Raw genomic sequence first — 16,857 nt, forward strand, 5'->3', positions numbered from 1 at the left:
CTGGCAAGAACTCACTGATCAATACTGGGATGTGAAATCCTCACTTCTGTATTGTCTTGCCATTATAGTTCCCACTTTGCTATTGTTTGTCTGTATAATCTCTGTGTGGTTCTCTGGGAGTGGCTAAGTCATTATGCAAGGTAGCCTGTTTCCTCTTGTTTTTTCCTACACCCCCCCCCCCCCAGATGTTCTGGTTTAACTTGGATTTAAACTTGGAGAGGGGTCAGTTTGGATGAGCTATTACCAGCAGGAGAGTGAGTTTGTGTGTGTATGGGGGTGGGGGGGATGTGAGAAAACCTGGATTTGTGCAGGAAATAGCCCGACTTGATTATGTAAAGAGTTGTCACTTTGGATGGGCTAGCACCAGCAGGAGAGTGAATTTGTGTGGGGGGGGTGGAGGGTGAGAAAACCTGGATTTGTGCTGGAAATGGCCCACCTGATGATCACTTTAGATAAGCTATTACCAGCAGGACAGTGGGGTGGGAGGAGGTATTGTTTCATATTCTCTGTGTATATATAAAGTCTGCTGTAGTTTCCACGGTATGCATCCGATGAAGTGAGCTGTAGCTCACGAAAGCTCATGCTCAAATAAATTGGTTAGTCTCTAAGGTGCCACAAGTACTCCTTTTCTTTGTGTGGTTCTGTGATTGTTCCTGTCTGCTGTATAATTAATTTTGCTGGGTGTAAACTAATTAAGGTGGTGGGATATAATTGGTTACATAATCATGTTACAATATGTTAGGATTGGTTAGTTAAATTTTAGTAGAATGATTGGTTAAGGTATAGCTAAGAATATTACTATATAAATTAGGGGCAAACAGGAAGTAAGTTGGGATTCGGAAATAAGGAAAAGGAACTTGTATTTAAGCTTTCTGGAAGTTCACCCCAATAAACATCGAATTGTTTGCACCTTCGGACTTCGGGTATTGTTGCTCTCTGTTCATGTGAGAAGGACCAGGGAAGCGGGAGAGTGAAGGAATAAGCTCTCTAACAGAGATCACACATGCAGGGCCGGGCAACAGAATCCGGCTTGCAGGCGGCCATGGTAAGCCATAGTCTTTCGGCTTCTGCAACCTTCATAACAGCAGCCCCCTCCTTTCCCATACCAAGTAAAGCACGTTGAGTTGGCCATTTAGTGCTGCAGTTTTCCTGTTAATGTGCAGCAGCACAAACCAAACTAACCCCCTCCCCCCATCCAATTCTCTGGGATGATCGCTTTTCCTCTCCCCCCACCGCGTGGCTGGTATCAGGGAAAATCCCTGCTAGCCAAACGCGAACAGCTCAGCGCCAATGCCCTTCCCACCCCCACTTTGTTAACTGCGGGGAGGATTTCTTTTCAGCCACAGGCAAACAGCCCAGTAGGAACAGCCACCTCTGAATGTCTCCTTAATTAAATTCCCCTATTTCAACCAGGTTATCATGAACAATATCACTCTCCTGAGGATAACACAGAGAGATAAAGGACGGATGTTGCTTGAATGCCAGCAAACACCGGGACCATACGCTGCCAGGCTTTGTCATGCAATGATACCAGATTACTTGCTACTAGCATGGCATGGTAAAGTGTCCTACCATGGAGGACGGAATAAGGCTGCTCTGCCCAGAAACCTTCTGCAAAGGCTTTGGGAGTACCTCCAGGAGAGCTTCATGGAGATGTCCTTGGAGGATTTCCACTCCATCCCCAGACATGTTAACAGTCTTTTCCAGTAGCAGTACTGGCCACAAATGCATTCCAAGTCTTCAGGGCTAATTAATCATTAAAAAACACTTGCTTTTATAACATGTATTATATTTAAAAAGGTACACTCACCAGAGGTCCCTTCTCCAGCTTGTTTGGGTTGGGAGGGTATTTCAGTCAGGGTGATAAAAAGATCCTGGCTGTTGGAGAGAACGGTGTACTGTGTGCTCTCCCCAAGCTCGTCCTCCTTCTCCTCATCTTGCTTGTCCGCAAAATCCTCAGGCATGGCGGAGAGTACCCCATCATCGGAGTGCACGGACGGGGTGGGGTAGTGGTGGCAGCCCCCCCTAGAATTGCATGCAGCTCAGCGTAGAAGCGGCATGTTTGGGGCTCTGTCCTGGAGCGTCTGTTTGATTCTTTGGTTTTCCAGTATGCTTGTCTGAGCTCCTTAAGTTTCACGCAGCACTGTGTTGAGTCCCTGATGCAGCCTCTGTCCCTCATGGCCTCGGAGATTTTTTGAAATGTTTTGGCATTTCGTCTTTTGGAATGTAGTTCTGATAGCATGGATTCCTCTCCCCATACAGCGATCAGATCCAGTACCTCCTGTTCGGTCCATGCTGGAGCTCTTTTTCAATTCTGGGACTGCATAGTCACCTGTGCGGATGAGCTTGCCTGGCCAAACAGGAAATGAGCTTCAAAAGTTCCTGGGGCTTTTCCTGTACACCTGTCCAGTGCATCCAAGTTCAGAGTGCTGTCCAGAGCGGTCACAGTGGTGCACTGTGGGATAGCTCGCAGAGGTCAATACCTTCGAATTGCGTCCACACTAACCCTAATTCAAAATGGCGATGTCGATTTCAGCGCTAATCCCCTTGTTGGGGAGGAGTACAGAAATCAGTTTTAAGAACCCTTTATGTTGAAAAAATGGCTTTGTTGTGTGGATGGATGCAGGGTTAATTCGGATTTAACGCTGCTAAATCCGACAAACTCGTAGCGTAGACCAGGCCTAAGGCTTACACATGGAGATAAATATCATTCAACTAAAATTAGGATAAAACTTATCACAATAGGGATTTTCAGAATCATTCAGCATTGGCCTAACCGCTCCCTTTGACAGCAATGGGATTTTTATCTTTGACATCAATGGGGAGCAGAGATAGGCCAACACTGTGCATTTTTGAAATCCCGTCTTTAATATTTAGCATATTAAAGATTTCAAGACAGAGGAAGGTTATGGCTGAAAGTATTGCTTCTTGCTCCCTTAAAACTGGGACCACAACTGTGACATCAAGGTTACCTGAGATGCCTACATAGAATTAGATGCTTTACCACATACATTCTTGCTCTATCAGTCAAGCAAGGAGAAAGAATAGAATTTTGGCCTAGGACTCACTAGCCGAGATTCTCATCTTTCTCAAAAGTACAGGGAACCTCCACTAGCAGTCTCCATTATACCTTCCCTGCAACTCCAGGCATCAGGCAATGGTGAGACTGGGTGCTTTCCATTTTTTGTTACTCAGCACTTGGCTACCTACGAGTATCTCCTCTTTCCCCATTGCACCCTCTGTATTTTCTAGGAGCAGAAGCAAACAGACAGGGGAGAAAGGAGTGAGATTTCTATCCTCATTCCCAGAAGCACTGCACCTGGAAAGTGAGATTCCTGGAGCCAACCCTATTATGAATATCTAGATGGAGTAGATTCTCAAAACCAGACAGTCTCATGAACCTGTGTACAGGCCCATTCCCCAAAGTGCTTAGTAATATTGATCCCCAAGGTCTTCTCCAACAGAGCCAACAGGCTTCATCAAGAAGGAATGTTCCTTTGGGCAGCACCTCCTCCCATGGTGCTACTCTCACAAGCACTGACTAAGTTGCAGATGCATTATAAAGGGCCTCAGACTCCTCCCCTTCCCAGAAGTCTTTGCTCGGAATTCGACAAGCAAGCCTGCCTTCCCCCACTCAGGCTGGGATGCTTGCTGCTCTGCCTCAACCTCCCAAGTCCATCCTCTAGGCAAGGACAAATCTCCCATGGGCCATTTCCTCCGACCACTAAAGCTTAATAGTAATGAGGTAAAAGGGCAGACTTTTGAGCCACTCTGCTCTCCTGGCCTTAACAAACAAACAGGGAGCATCAGTCCACCTTCCTAGGATGCATGGTCTGTCCTGCCCTAAGACTGCTCCCTCCTCCCCAGTGGCAGCTCATTCTGGCACAAATTGCATTCAGGACTGGGATGCCATCCAGCTCAGAAGAAGATAAAATGCTGCCTAGCAGATCCCTGAACATCGCTTAACATCATCGAGCCAGGAAGCCCTCCCAGTCTCAGCACAGGAGTCTCTTTGAGTTGCCTACACTTACCCATGAAGTAGTTCTTCACTTTCAGGTATCCTACAGTCAGCCGGAGGATGGAAAGCTTATCGAGCCTGGCCTGCACATCCTTGGGGAAGGGCAGCAAGCTCGTCAGTTTGCTCAGCTCCTGATTGAGGCGGTCCCGGTGCCGCTTGGAGGGGTTTGACTGTACGCCCTCGGGAGGTGGTGGCTTCGGGCTAACGGAGGGAAAGAAAAATGCAAATAAGAAGGAAACCATCAGCGTAAACATAGCACAAGTCACATCCTCCTCTGCTAGGCCCTTCCCAAACTCCATCTCTGCACCACTATAATCTTAATAGTCATCAAATAGTTGCTTGCATGCTCTTTGTTCACTTGTTTAAGAGAACCCCAAGAAACCAGTATCTAGCAAGAGAAAGGCAGCATTAGCCAGTGGCTTGACCCAAGAGCCCTACCTGAGTTCTATTCCTGGCTCTGCCACTGAGCTGTTCTGAGACTTTTGGTAAGTCACTTAAAAAAAAAAACAAGGAAATTGGCAGGTTGTTTTCAATGGTGGGTTACAGGCATGCAGCCTGAATGTCATTAAAGGGTCTAGGTTGGCACCAGCATGGGTTGTGACGGGAACAACCTCCCAAAGACAGACTTCAGGAAGACTCCCCATTCAAGATTACACTGTCATCACCTGCTCACTACAGTTACCAAGCACAAGCAGAATGACCAGAGACACTTGCATTTGAACTCCACTTGAGCTCTGTTCATATCAAAACTCTCTCAGCGATTGTTAGTAACACTAGAAGGAAATCCTGTACCCTGGAGCTGGACAGCTGCACTTAGAAAATTAACACCCTTTCCTTAATACTCTTCCCCTTCTTTCCCAGGAAGCAATGGGAGAGATCCACAAGATGCATACAAGGCTATTCAGCACTTGATACTGCATTATGTGACCCAGCTATCCATGCTCAATAGCAGCTCTCACCCCAAGACGTCCACGCTGAACCAGCACTTGTGCAGCAAGGTGCTATTCAGTGTGAGCAGAAGTATTATGGTCAGAGTATTGCCAAGTGTTTTCAGCTCACAAGAAGTAATTTTTAAGCCAGAGATTTTTTTTTTTTAAATTGAGGGTTCTTTTTATTTGCCTTCAGGTTTCTGAATGTCTAGGATAAAGACATGACCTGAGTGTAAGCTAGCACAATGGGGTACTGATCCATGATTGGTTCACCTACATGACACCACACTACAAATAAAGAAGAAGAAGAACCCTGAGAGCCAAGATTCTCACCTAATCACCTGCCTCCAGGAGCTGGTACTTTAAGAAATGCATTAAATATCATGAGTGTAGGCAACATTGCGATCTGGCCCATATTTGTTACCTGACACATTGAGGGTGAAATCCTGGCCCCAGTGATGCCACTGGGAGTTTCGCTATTGACTTAAGTGGGGCTGGGATTTCACCCAAATCTCCTTGGCTTGAGTTTCCCCTACTGGCTAATGAATTTAGTCTTCTTTTGAAAGGAAGAAGAGACCAGCCGGAGACATGTGGCCTTCCTTGATCTTGTTTTGATGTGAATTGTCTAATTGCAAACTCCCTGCACCTTGCTCTGAACAACAGGAACTCTTGCTGTTTAAGGCAACATCAGTTAACAAGATCTGCCAGTGTTTAAAGCGGATTTCCCCCCCGATATCAAATCTCAGCTGGCAGGACTGATTCCATGTTTGGGGAGAGGGGCAGAGGAGTTGTCTTTGAAAATGATACGATGTGGCTGCCGTTGAGTCTTCATTTCAAATAGTTCTAAGTTTTGGATAGAAAATTAAAATCCTATTTGCATGCTGCTTTGTAATGATAGCCTCTGGCAATATATACCCTAATTCTCACTGAGGTTAGATATCGTGACTTGTCTGTATAAGTCATGCATGACAGATTGACACCAGTGTTTTCATATATTCAACATGAAAAAGGCTTAAACACTTTTGAAATCATACTATGCTCATCCTTTTAAAAAAAAAGGATAAAGGATTTTTTGACTGTGGGTGTGATACCCTGGCATCCCCTTATTCACCACTGTCATATAATTAGGATATGTTTTGTACAAAGTATGCCATATGAGGTATCATTCTGAAAGTCTTGATCTGCTAGACATTAATATTTCATTGGATTGTATGTGCTACCATCTTCTGTGAAGTTATGAAGTTTGGGTATGTACATGTTACTGAAACACGTGAGGTTGAAAACACCCACAAGCAGCCTTTCAGGTACAACAGTAAAATGGCCAAACAATGTCAATGGCTTATTGAGGAAATGCACACAAGCACAAGGATTACCCAAGGAACTGTGTTACAATAGAAACCTCTCAGAGATAGCACTACACAATGGGAACTGTTTGACCCAGGTCAGAGCAAAAGAGCTTTCCAGCAAGTGGGAAGAAGATATAAAGGGGGGAAATGACATCATGATGGTACCTCATTCTCTCTACAACAACACACCTGGAAACATCTGAGGAACAAAGACTGAACTGGGGGAAGTGATGGTCCCAGGCTAAAGGGATTTCTAGTCTATATATGAAAACCTGGGAAAGCCAACCTACCCATTTTAAACAAAACAATGTAAAACTTTAGAGCCTACAAGTTGAAGCCTTAAGAATCTGCCTGCCTGCCTATCACTCAGGGTTAGAATCTGAAAATTCATATCCTACCTATCTAGTATGTTAAGATCAGTTTGCAGTTTTGTTTATTTACTAGATAATCTGCTTTGATCCATTTGCTATCTCTTATAATCACTTAAATTCTATCCTTTTGTAGTTAATAAACTTATTTTATATTTTAATCCAGACCAGTGTGCATTTGAGTAAAGTGTCTGGGGAAAATCTCAGCTTGGTTACCACAAGTGTGCATGATCCTATTCACATTGAGTGAGAGGCGGACCAGGTGTTAAACCCATATAGGGGCCAGATTTGCTCTGGGGTCCTAAACTGGGAGACTGGTGGTGAGAGAGCCTGCATGTAACTGCAGCTGGGTGTGTCTCTACCTGTGTGAATGCTGGTGAAAGTGTAAGCTTGGAGGGCTTTGCAGCTTGTCACAGCAGCACAATGCGAGAGGGAGCCCAGGCTGGTGCATCACAGGGCTCAGTGGTACCCCAGTTCCAGGTGGCACCCCGGTGCAAACCTGTCACAGTAGGATTAAACTGCTTTATAATTATAAAACATTTTTCAAAGAATCCATCACACTTTCATTACAGAACCTGATCATCAGAAGTTTAACCTTGGGCTACAGCAATGGATCCATGTAGAGATAGGGATGAGAATTTAACAAAAAAATGCTTCAATAGAGTTTTCAGTTCCAGATTTTTAGGAGTGAGAAAATAAAATAATCTAGGTTTAGCAGTTCTACATCAAACATGTTTCTTTGCTCTCTTGTTACTCAAAAACTGCCCATGAGAGTCCAGAAAGGAGAATAAATAGGAAGCTTTATTTTTCAGATTTTAAAAAGGGATTGATCACTATTTCACCATAGTATTTTTTAGGGCTGTCAATTAATCGCAGTTAATGCATGGGATTAACACAACACAAATTGTGTTAGGCCACACAAGGAATGTGTGGGCCCCTTACTGAATGAGGGAGGCAAACTAGTGACAGAGGATGTGGAAAAAGCTAATGTACTCAATGCTTTTTTTGCCTCTGTTTTCACTAACAAGGTCAGCTCCCAGACTGCTACGCTGGGCATCACAAAATGGGGAAGAGATGGCCAGCCCTCTGTGGAGATAGAGGTGGTTAGGGACTTTTTAGAAAAGCTGGACGTGCACAAGTCCATGGGGCCGGACGAGTTGCATCCGAGAGTGCTGAAGGAACTGGCGGCTGTGATTGCAGAGCCATTGGCCATTATCTTTGAAAACTCGTGGCGAACCGGGGAAGTCCCGGATGACTGGAAAAAGGCTAATGTAGTGCCAATCTTTAAAAAAGGGAAGAAGGAGGATCCTGGGAACTACAGGCCAGTCAGCCTCACTTCAGTCCCCGGAAAAATCATGGAGCAGGTCCTCAAACAATCAATCCTGAAGCACTTGCATGAGAGGAAAGTGATCAGGAACAGCCAGCATGGATTCACCAAGGGAAGGTCATGCCTGACTAATCTAATCGCCTTCTATGATGAGATTACTGGTTCTGTGGATGAAGGGAAAGCAGTGGATGTATTGTTTCTTGACTTTAGCAAAGCTTTTGACACGGTCTCCCACAGTATTCTTGTCAGCAAGTTAAGGAAGTATGGGCTGGATGAATGCACTACAAGGTGGGTAGAAAGCTGGCTAGATTGTCGGGCTCAACGGGTAGTGATCAATGGCTCCATGTCTAGTTGGCAGCCGGTATCAAGTGGAGTGCCCCAAGGGTCGGTCCTGGGGCCGGTTTTGTTCAATATCTTCATAAATGATCTGGAGGATGGTGTGGATTGCACTCTCAGCAAATTTGCGGATGATACTAAACTGGGAGGAGTGGTAGATACGCTGGAGGGGAGGGATAGGATACAGAAGGACCTAGACAAATTGGAGGATTGGGCCAAAAGAAATCTGATGAGGTTCAATAAGGATAAGTGCAGGGTCCTGCACTTAGGACGGAAGAACCCAATGCACAGCTACAGACTAGGGACCGAATGGCTAGGCAGCAGTTCTGCGGAAAAGGACCTAGGGGTGACAGTGGACGAGAAGCTGGATATGAGTCAGCAGTGTGCCCTTGTTGCCAAGAAGGCCAATGGCATTTTGGGATGTATAAGTAGGGGCATAGCGAGCAGATCGAGGGACGTGATCGTTCCCCTCTATTCAACATTGGTGAGGCCTCATCTGGAGTATTGTGTCCAGTTTTGGGCCCCACACTTCAAGAAGGATGTGGATAAATTGGAGAGAGTCCAGCGAAGGGCAACAAAAATGATTAGGGGTCTGGAGCACATGACTTATGAGGAGAGGCTGAGGGAGCTGGGATTGTTTAGCCTGCAGAAGAGAAGAATGAGGGGGGATTTGATAGCTGTTTTCAACTACCTGAAAGGGGGTTCCAAAGAGGATGGCTCTAGACTGTTCTCAATGGTATCAGATGACAGAACGAGGAGTAATGGTCTCAAGCTGCAGTGGGGGAGGTTTAGATTGGATATTAGGAAAAACTTTTTCACTATGAGGGTGGTGAAACACTGGAATGCGTTACCTAGGGAGGTGGTAGAATCTCCTTCCTTAGAGGTTTTTAAGGTCAGGCTTGACAAAGGCCTGGCTGGGATGATTTAACTGGGAATTGGTCCTGCTTTGAGCAGGGGGTTGGACTAGATGACCTTCTGGGGTCCCTTCCAACCCTTATATTCTATGATTCTATGAAATTAATTAGATTTTTTAAAACAGTTGTGATTAATCACAGTTTTAACCGCACTGTTAAACAACAATTGAATACCAATTTACATTTATTATAAATATTTTGGATGTTTTTCTACATTTTCAAATATATTGATTTATGAGGAGAGGCTGAGGGAGCTGGGATTGTTTAGCCTGCAGAAGAGAAGAATGAGGGGGGATTTGATAGCTGTTTTCAACTACCTGAAAGGGGGTTCCAAAGAGGATGGCTCTAGACGGTTCTCAATGGTATCAGATGACAGAACGAGGAGTAATGGTCTCAAGCTGCAGTGGGGGAGGTTTAGATTGGATATTAGGAAAAACTTTTTCACTAAGAGGGTGGTGAAACACTGGAATGCGTTACCTAGGGAGGTGGTAGAATCTCCTTCCTTAGAGGTTTTTAAGGTCAGGCTTGACAAAGCCCTGGCTGGGATGATTTAACTGGGAATTGGTCCTGCTTCGAGCAGGGGGTTGGACTAGCTGACCTTCTGGGGTCCCTTCCAACCCTGATATTCTATGATTCTATGATTTCAATTACAACACAGAATACAAAGTGTACAGTGCTCACTTTATATTATTTTTATTACAAATATTTGACTGTAAAAAATTGTATTTTTCAGTTCACCTCATACAAGTACTGTAGTGTAATCTCTTTATCGTGAAAGTGTAACTTATATAAATAATTTTGTATATGTAACTGCAACGATGTAAACCTTTAGAGTCTACAAGTCCACTCAGTCCTACTTCTTGTTCAGCCAATTGCTAAGACAAAGAAATTTGTTTACATTTACAGGAGATAATATTGCCTGCTTCTTATTTACAATATCACCTGAAAGTGAGAACAGGCGTTCACATGGCACTGTTGTTGCCAGCGTTGCAAGGTATTTATGTGCCAGATATGCTAAATATTCATATGCCCCTTTATGCTTCAACTTGTAGGCTCTAAGGTTTTACATTATCTTGAAAGTGCAATTTAAACAAAACAAAGAGATTGCACTACAGTACTTGTATGAAGTGAATTGAAAAATACTATTTATTTTGTTTCTCTTTTTTACAGTGCAAATATTTGTAATAAAAATAATATAAAGTGAGCACTGTACACTTTGTATTCTGTGTTGTAATTGAAATCAAATATATTGAAAATGTAGAAAAACATCCAAAATATTTATAATAAATTTAAATTAGTATTTTTAGAAGGTTTCAGAGTAACAGCCGTGTTAGTCTGTATTCGCAAAAAGAAAAGGAGTACTTGTGGCACCTTAGAGACTAACCAATTTATTTGAGCATGAGCTTTCGTGAGCTACAGCTCACTTCATCGGATGCATACCGTGGAAACTGCAGCAGACTTTATATACACACAGAGATCATAAAACAATACCTCCTCCCACCCCACTGTCCTGCTGGTAATAGCTTATCTAAAGTGATCATCATCCAGCACAAATCCTGCAGTTTCCACGGTATGCATCCGATGAAGTGAGCTGTAGCTCACGAAAGCTCATGCTCAAATAAATTGTTAGTCTCTAAGTATGCACATTGTAGGGAGAGTGGTCACTTTGGATGAGCTATTACCAGCAGGAGAGTGAGTTTGTGTGTGTGTTTTTTGGAGGGAGGTGAGGGGGTGAGAGAACCTGGATTTGTGCAGGAAATGGCCCACCTTGATTATCATGCACATTGTGTAGAGAGTTGTCACTTTGGATGGGCTATTACCAGCAGGAGAGTGAGTTTGTGTGTGGGGGGTGGAGGGTGAGAAAACCTGGATTTGTGCTGGAAATGGCCCAACTTGATGATCACTTTAGATAAGCTATTACCAGCAGGACAGTGGGGTGGGAGGAGGTATTGTTTTATGATCTCTGTGTGTATATAAAGTCTGCTGCAGTTTCCACGGTATGCATCCGATGAAGTGAGCTGTAGCTCACGAAAGCTCATGCTCAAATAAATTGGTTAGTCTCTAAGGTGCCACAAGTACTCCTTTTATTTTTAGAAGGAGTCAGAAACTAGCTTGTTCACAGAAGTACAGTATAGTTAGTTTACACAAACTGTAAGATTATAAAAAGCAGAACAAAATGTAATGCTCTTATATTGCTCCATTTAAGGCACCTAATGCATTTTAGATCTGGGACAAATTTCCTTAGATGGGGCCCACTTTCTAGTAAAGGCAGAAGATCATTATTCACGCACAAGATCCTTCCAGGAGATGGGGACACAGTTAGGAGAAATAGGCAGACTGCAATGATACAAGAGGCTCTCCTTAGAAAAAACGATAACTGAGTATGATGAGGCAGTGGGAGCCTTTTGGTGAGTTGCCAATCAGGTGCAAGAGTGAAGGATCTCTTGTAGCGTCCAGACGAACCTTGAGAGTGCTCTGTGGAGGAATCTATGGTACCTACTCACCAATGATGCAGGTAAGTGTCAGAAAGAGGGAGCTAAATTTAGGTTACTAGGAAGAAGGCTTAAATTTACAGCTTCTACAATAGCTTCCTCTTAAATGCTCCTGGCTCAACACACAAGGAACTCCCAAGGTCTCCATGGATGAGAAGATGTTGTAAAGAGGCACAGGTTGTTCATTAGACACTGCAGAAATCATAGGGAGAGGGACAGCTTGTACAGAAGAGCTGGGCTTCCACTTTAACCAGACTGCTTACTCATAAAGTAAAAAGTGTATACCAGGGAAATTCCAATTTGCTCAGATCTGAAGCTTTACAGCCCTGCCCTTATGTCTCATCTTGACCTGACCAGACTACCCGTCCACTGCTGCTGGTGGAAGGACAGTTCAGTCCTATGTCACTATGACAGGTTGGATCACAGAAACCCCTTGGGGGCTGCCAACTGATGTACCAAGACTATTTCTGCCCCTGCTTTCCCTGCCAGCTTGGGACTCCAGCACCCTGCCTGGTTGAGCCAGACACGCCAGTCTGCTCCAACACAGACCCAGGGTCTGAACCACATGCCCCAAAGCTGCAGACTTAACTGAAAGCAACTTAAGAAGTGTTCCTGTCTTTTAACTCTCAGATGCTCAACTCCCAATGGGGTCCAAACTCCAAATAAATCCATTTTACCCTGAATAAAGCTTATACAGGGTAAACTCATAAATTATTCGCCTTCTATAGCACTGATAGAGAGATATGCACAGCTGTTTGGCCCCCCCCCCCAGGTATTTATACATACCCTGGGTTAATTAATAAGTAAAAAGTGATTTCATTAAATACAGAAAGTAGGATTTAAGTGGTTCCAAGTAGTAACAGACAGAACAAAGTGAATTACCAAGCAAAATAAAATAAAACACGCAAGTCTAAGTCTAGTACAGTAACAAAACTGATTACAGATAAAATCTCACCCTCAGAGATGTTTCAATAAGTTTCTTTCACAGACTGGACTTCTTCCTAGTCTGGGCCCAATCCTTTCCCCTGGTACAGCCCTTGTTCCAGCTCAGGCGGTAGCTGGGGGATTTCTCATGATGGCCGCCCCCTTTGTTCTGTTCTACCCACTTATATATCTTTTGCATAAGGCGGGAATCCTTTGTCCCTCTGCATTCCCACCCCTCCTTCTCAATGGAAAAACACCAGGTTAAAGATGGATTCCAGTTCAGATGACACGATCACATGTCACTGTAAGAACCCACTATCCACTTGCCAGCACACACTATACAGGAGGACTTACAAGTAAAACAGAGCCATCTACAGCCAATTGTCCTGGTTAATGGGAGCCATTAAGATTCCAAACCACCATTAATGGCCCCACACTTTGCATAACTACAATAGGACCTCAGAGTTATATTTCATATTTTTAGTTTCAGATACAAGAAAGATACATTTATACAAATAGGATGACCACGCTCAGTAGGTTATAAGCTTTGTAATGATACCTTACAAGAGACCTTTTGCATGAAGCATATTCCAGTTACATTATATTCACACTCATTAGCATATTTTTATAAAATCATATAGAGTGCAACTTCACAGTCACTTCCCTGCTTGTCCTCTTTGCTGAGGCTGCCATGGCAGTGGCATCTGTGAAGCGCACACACATCCACTGTGGAGCTGGAGCAAGACCAGCTCCTCTCTTAAAGGCAACTGTCACCTAGAGTGAAACATCTCTGAGGGTGAGATTTTATCTGTAATCAGTTTTGTTACTGTACTAGACTTAGACTTGCGTGTTTTATTTTATTTTGCTTGGTAATTCACTGTGTCACTTTCACACAGCAACCTGGGAGATGATATCCTAGCTCATTACCCATCCTGTCACCCATCTAGTCCTCTTGAATCTGGTTTCTCCAGCCCACTCACACACAGTAACGCAGATTCAAAGCGGTATTTAATCCAGCTGTAATGCAAAGGATAACTATTTCTCCTCAAGAGAATCACCTCCATACGTCCACCACTCACACATCATACAGCTGACATTCTTGGCAACTGCTATTTCTTTTAAACCAATAACAACCTGTGTCCTAAACCAATCTGATTTGCCAGTGCCCTGCTCCATGAGTGGTGCTTTTCACCAGGGCTAAGTGGGCCTAATATGCGACCATTGTGATCTGACAATGTTTGCCACCTGCTTAGCACTAATACAAACGACTGCAAAGTGCTGGAGAACGGAGATTCAAGCCCTCACTATGTTCTAAAAACTTCACCTAGTGGATAAAGCACTGGCCTGGAATTCAGGAGTCCCAGCTCTGCTGCTAGCCTGCTGGGTGATCTTGGGCTGGTTGCTTGACCCACCTCTCTGTGCCTGTTTCCCAGATGCAAAATAATGATACTGACCTCCTTTGTAAAGTGCTTTGAAATCTACATGTGAAAAGTGCTTTATAAGGGCTGGGTATTATTTCAGATTGCCTCATTTAACTCTAAGTTGTGATCACTTCTCTCTGGAAGAAATAAAATCCTAATTCCTACCAGAAAATGTTGACCATCAAGATAGTTCATAATACCAAGTTACACTAACGTTCTTTGCAGTCCACTCCTGCCTCTCCCCATACACTGCCTTAACACTGCATAAAAGCACTGCCATGTGACCCTGGTGAAAAACCACCGAAAGACACTTTCTTCACACATTGAACAAGGGTCTGTGTTAGAATCAGGAAGCCAGTATCATCCTTAAAACTACTCTGCCCCTGCTATACTGTAGTGCTTAGAACCTTCCTCAACCCTGCCAGCCTGGCTTTTTACTCCAGATTTAAAGAGAACAGTGCAATTATGCTCATAAGCACCTCCAGCTCCCAGCATGAGAAATGAAGAAGTCCCTCCACATCCAAACTAGACAGCCTACTTCTCCCATTTTAAGATGGTTCGGTGGAGTTCCTACAGCAAGTTTTTCTACACTAGTACTTGAGATTTTTTTTCTGCAGGGCTAATACATTACAGATTGGTCTGGTGAGGTCCTGTGTCCCAGTCAAGGCCATGAGACCCCCTACTACGCCATTTCACTCTCTTTAATCTCTTTAGTTCTCCATTAGTATGACCCAAACAAACACAAACTGCAATCATTCCTGCCAGCAACTGGACAGGAGTACCCATCAACACTGCTCCTTCATTGGCCAAAGGAGTGAGTAGTAGGAGGCTCCCCACTCTGTGCTACAACAAATATTTTCCCAATAGGGGGTGCTATCGTTATCAGCTAGCATCATACATTGAACCACATGCATCAGAAGGCACAGCATGGCATATTTTTCCTTCCTTCTAAACTTTGCCATACCTATGACTATCTGTCTTCCAGTCCTGGCACATTCTGAGGAGGGACTGCCAGATACCCTGAATGCTCTGGGTCTGGGACATGGTCACGTGTAGAGTTAGTCACAAAACTTCTGAAAGAACAGTGTTCCATCAGAAAACGTGTCAATTTAAATGAATTTTTTTTATGGGAAAAAGTCAAAATGAATCATTCTGATGATGTCAAATTGTTTCATTTCAACTTTATTGTTTCAGTGCATTTCATTAAAATTAAGTTTAATATAATATATGAGTAATAATCTGATATGTATATAAAACATTTATATTATAATGTTTCAACACTAAACCAGTAGACATTTTGAAATGGTAAGTGCTTGGAAATCTCAAGGGGACAGCAGGGGAAGCCTGATCCCCCATTTCCCCAAAACTTGTGGAATCATTTACACCCATGCAAAGTGAGAGAGAAGCACTCATCTTTCTGATCTGAAAGAATTTTGCACAGCCTTAGTGACTGCACAGGTACAAAGCAGTGGAGAATCAGAGCCATTATCTTTTGCCCTGACTTATCACTCCAGCAACTCTCTCTCTGCAGCTCCAGTGGAAGGAATCGTCGTTCCTCTAGGGCACTGGACAGAAAAACCTGATTCATTTTATTAGTACAAGAATAGCCCAGTGTCTCCACCAAGCTGATCTACTTGTAGGGCATCCTAAGAACCTGGCCCAGAGCCTGGATTGTCATCCTTAGATTACTTAGAGCAAATGTCCCAACTTTCCACAAATCACTGCCCATTTCATTTTGTGGAGATTTCTGTCAAGTTCTCACAGCCCCAAATAGAATTTATAACTTTAAAAAACCTGGAAAGGATTTTGACTAGAATTCCCAAACCAGGAAACAACACCCTTGTGCTCTCTTTCTTCCCTGGGAATTGCTTTTTTAAGAGTCAACCTGTCTTTGGAGCGGAGCTGCTAAGTGAACCCGGGGAGGCACATGTATTCAGTGAGAACTCTTGTGTGGGTCTTTGGGACAATTTCGAATTTCAGAGCCAAACAGTACAATCCAGACGGGATTTAAATGACGTCAGAGAAGCCGCAAACTATTTCAGCAGCCCCATCCCAGAGACCCAGGCTTCTCTCTGAGTGTATTTTACAACCAGTTATGGAGCAAATACTTTAGACATAAGCGAGCCGAAGAGGGAGTAAAGAGACAGCAGAGAACCAAGGCTTGTGAGGTCTGTGCAGTCCCGCTCGGGGGTGACCCGAGGGGACTGGGGAAATGAACTGGAGCCAGGGGACAACCTGCCTGAGCACTGGAGTGAGCAGGAGCTAGGGGCAGAGGAAACCCCTGCCTTTTGATTAAAGCAAACAGAAGCAGCATCAGCACCTACCCAGCAGAGCCCAGACAGCCCTGTAAAGCCCCGGGGTGAGCACAGGCGATTTACACACGCTCCGGGAAGGGGAGCTGCTCTCTCTCACACACCTACCTTTTCAGCACCGGCTTTTTCCTCTCTTTCATGACATAAACGCCTCCCGTCTGCAGCATGACAAGCCTGGGACACAACCCACCGCCAGGAGAAAGTTCTCTCAGCTCTTCCTGGCACGCGGTGGGGCGGCGGGGAGGAACCCCAGACTCCCAAGGGAAACAGGGCAGCCTGGATCCCACCGGGGCCGCCCTGCCCCGGGACGGGAAGGGGGAAAAGCCCCGACGCTGCTGCAAGCCGTGGCACCAGCCTGCCCCCTCCTGCGGCCGGCCCCGGCTGCCCCACGCCACGCGCCCCCTCCGGACCCAGCTGGGACGAAGTTGACGCGGCTGGGCAGGTACAACCCAGCAGGGCGGGGCCGCGCG

At 44.6% G+C, this 16,857-nt stretch overlaps 1 pseudogene; it reads right to left on the reverse strand.

Moving 5' to 3' along the window:
- Nucleotides 1–16,554, reverse strand: part of LOC125645028 (uncharacterized) — a 170,605-nt pseudogene extending 154,051 nt beyond the window's left edge.
- Nucleotides 16,555–16,857: the final 303 nt, after the last annotated feature.

The sequence above is a fragment of the Caretta caretta genome, chromosome 11 (assembly GCF_965140235.1).
Source record: "Caretta caretta isolate rCarCar2 chromosome 11, rCarCar1.hap1, whole genome shotgun sequence".
Taxonomy (NCBI): domain Eukaryota; kingdom Metazoa; phylum Chordata; order Testudines; family Cheloniidae; genus Caretta; species Caretta caretta.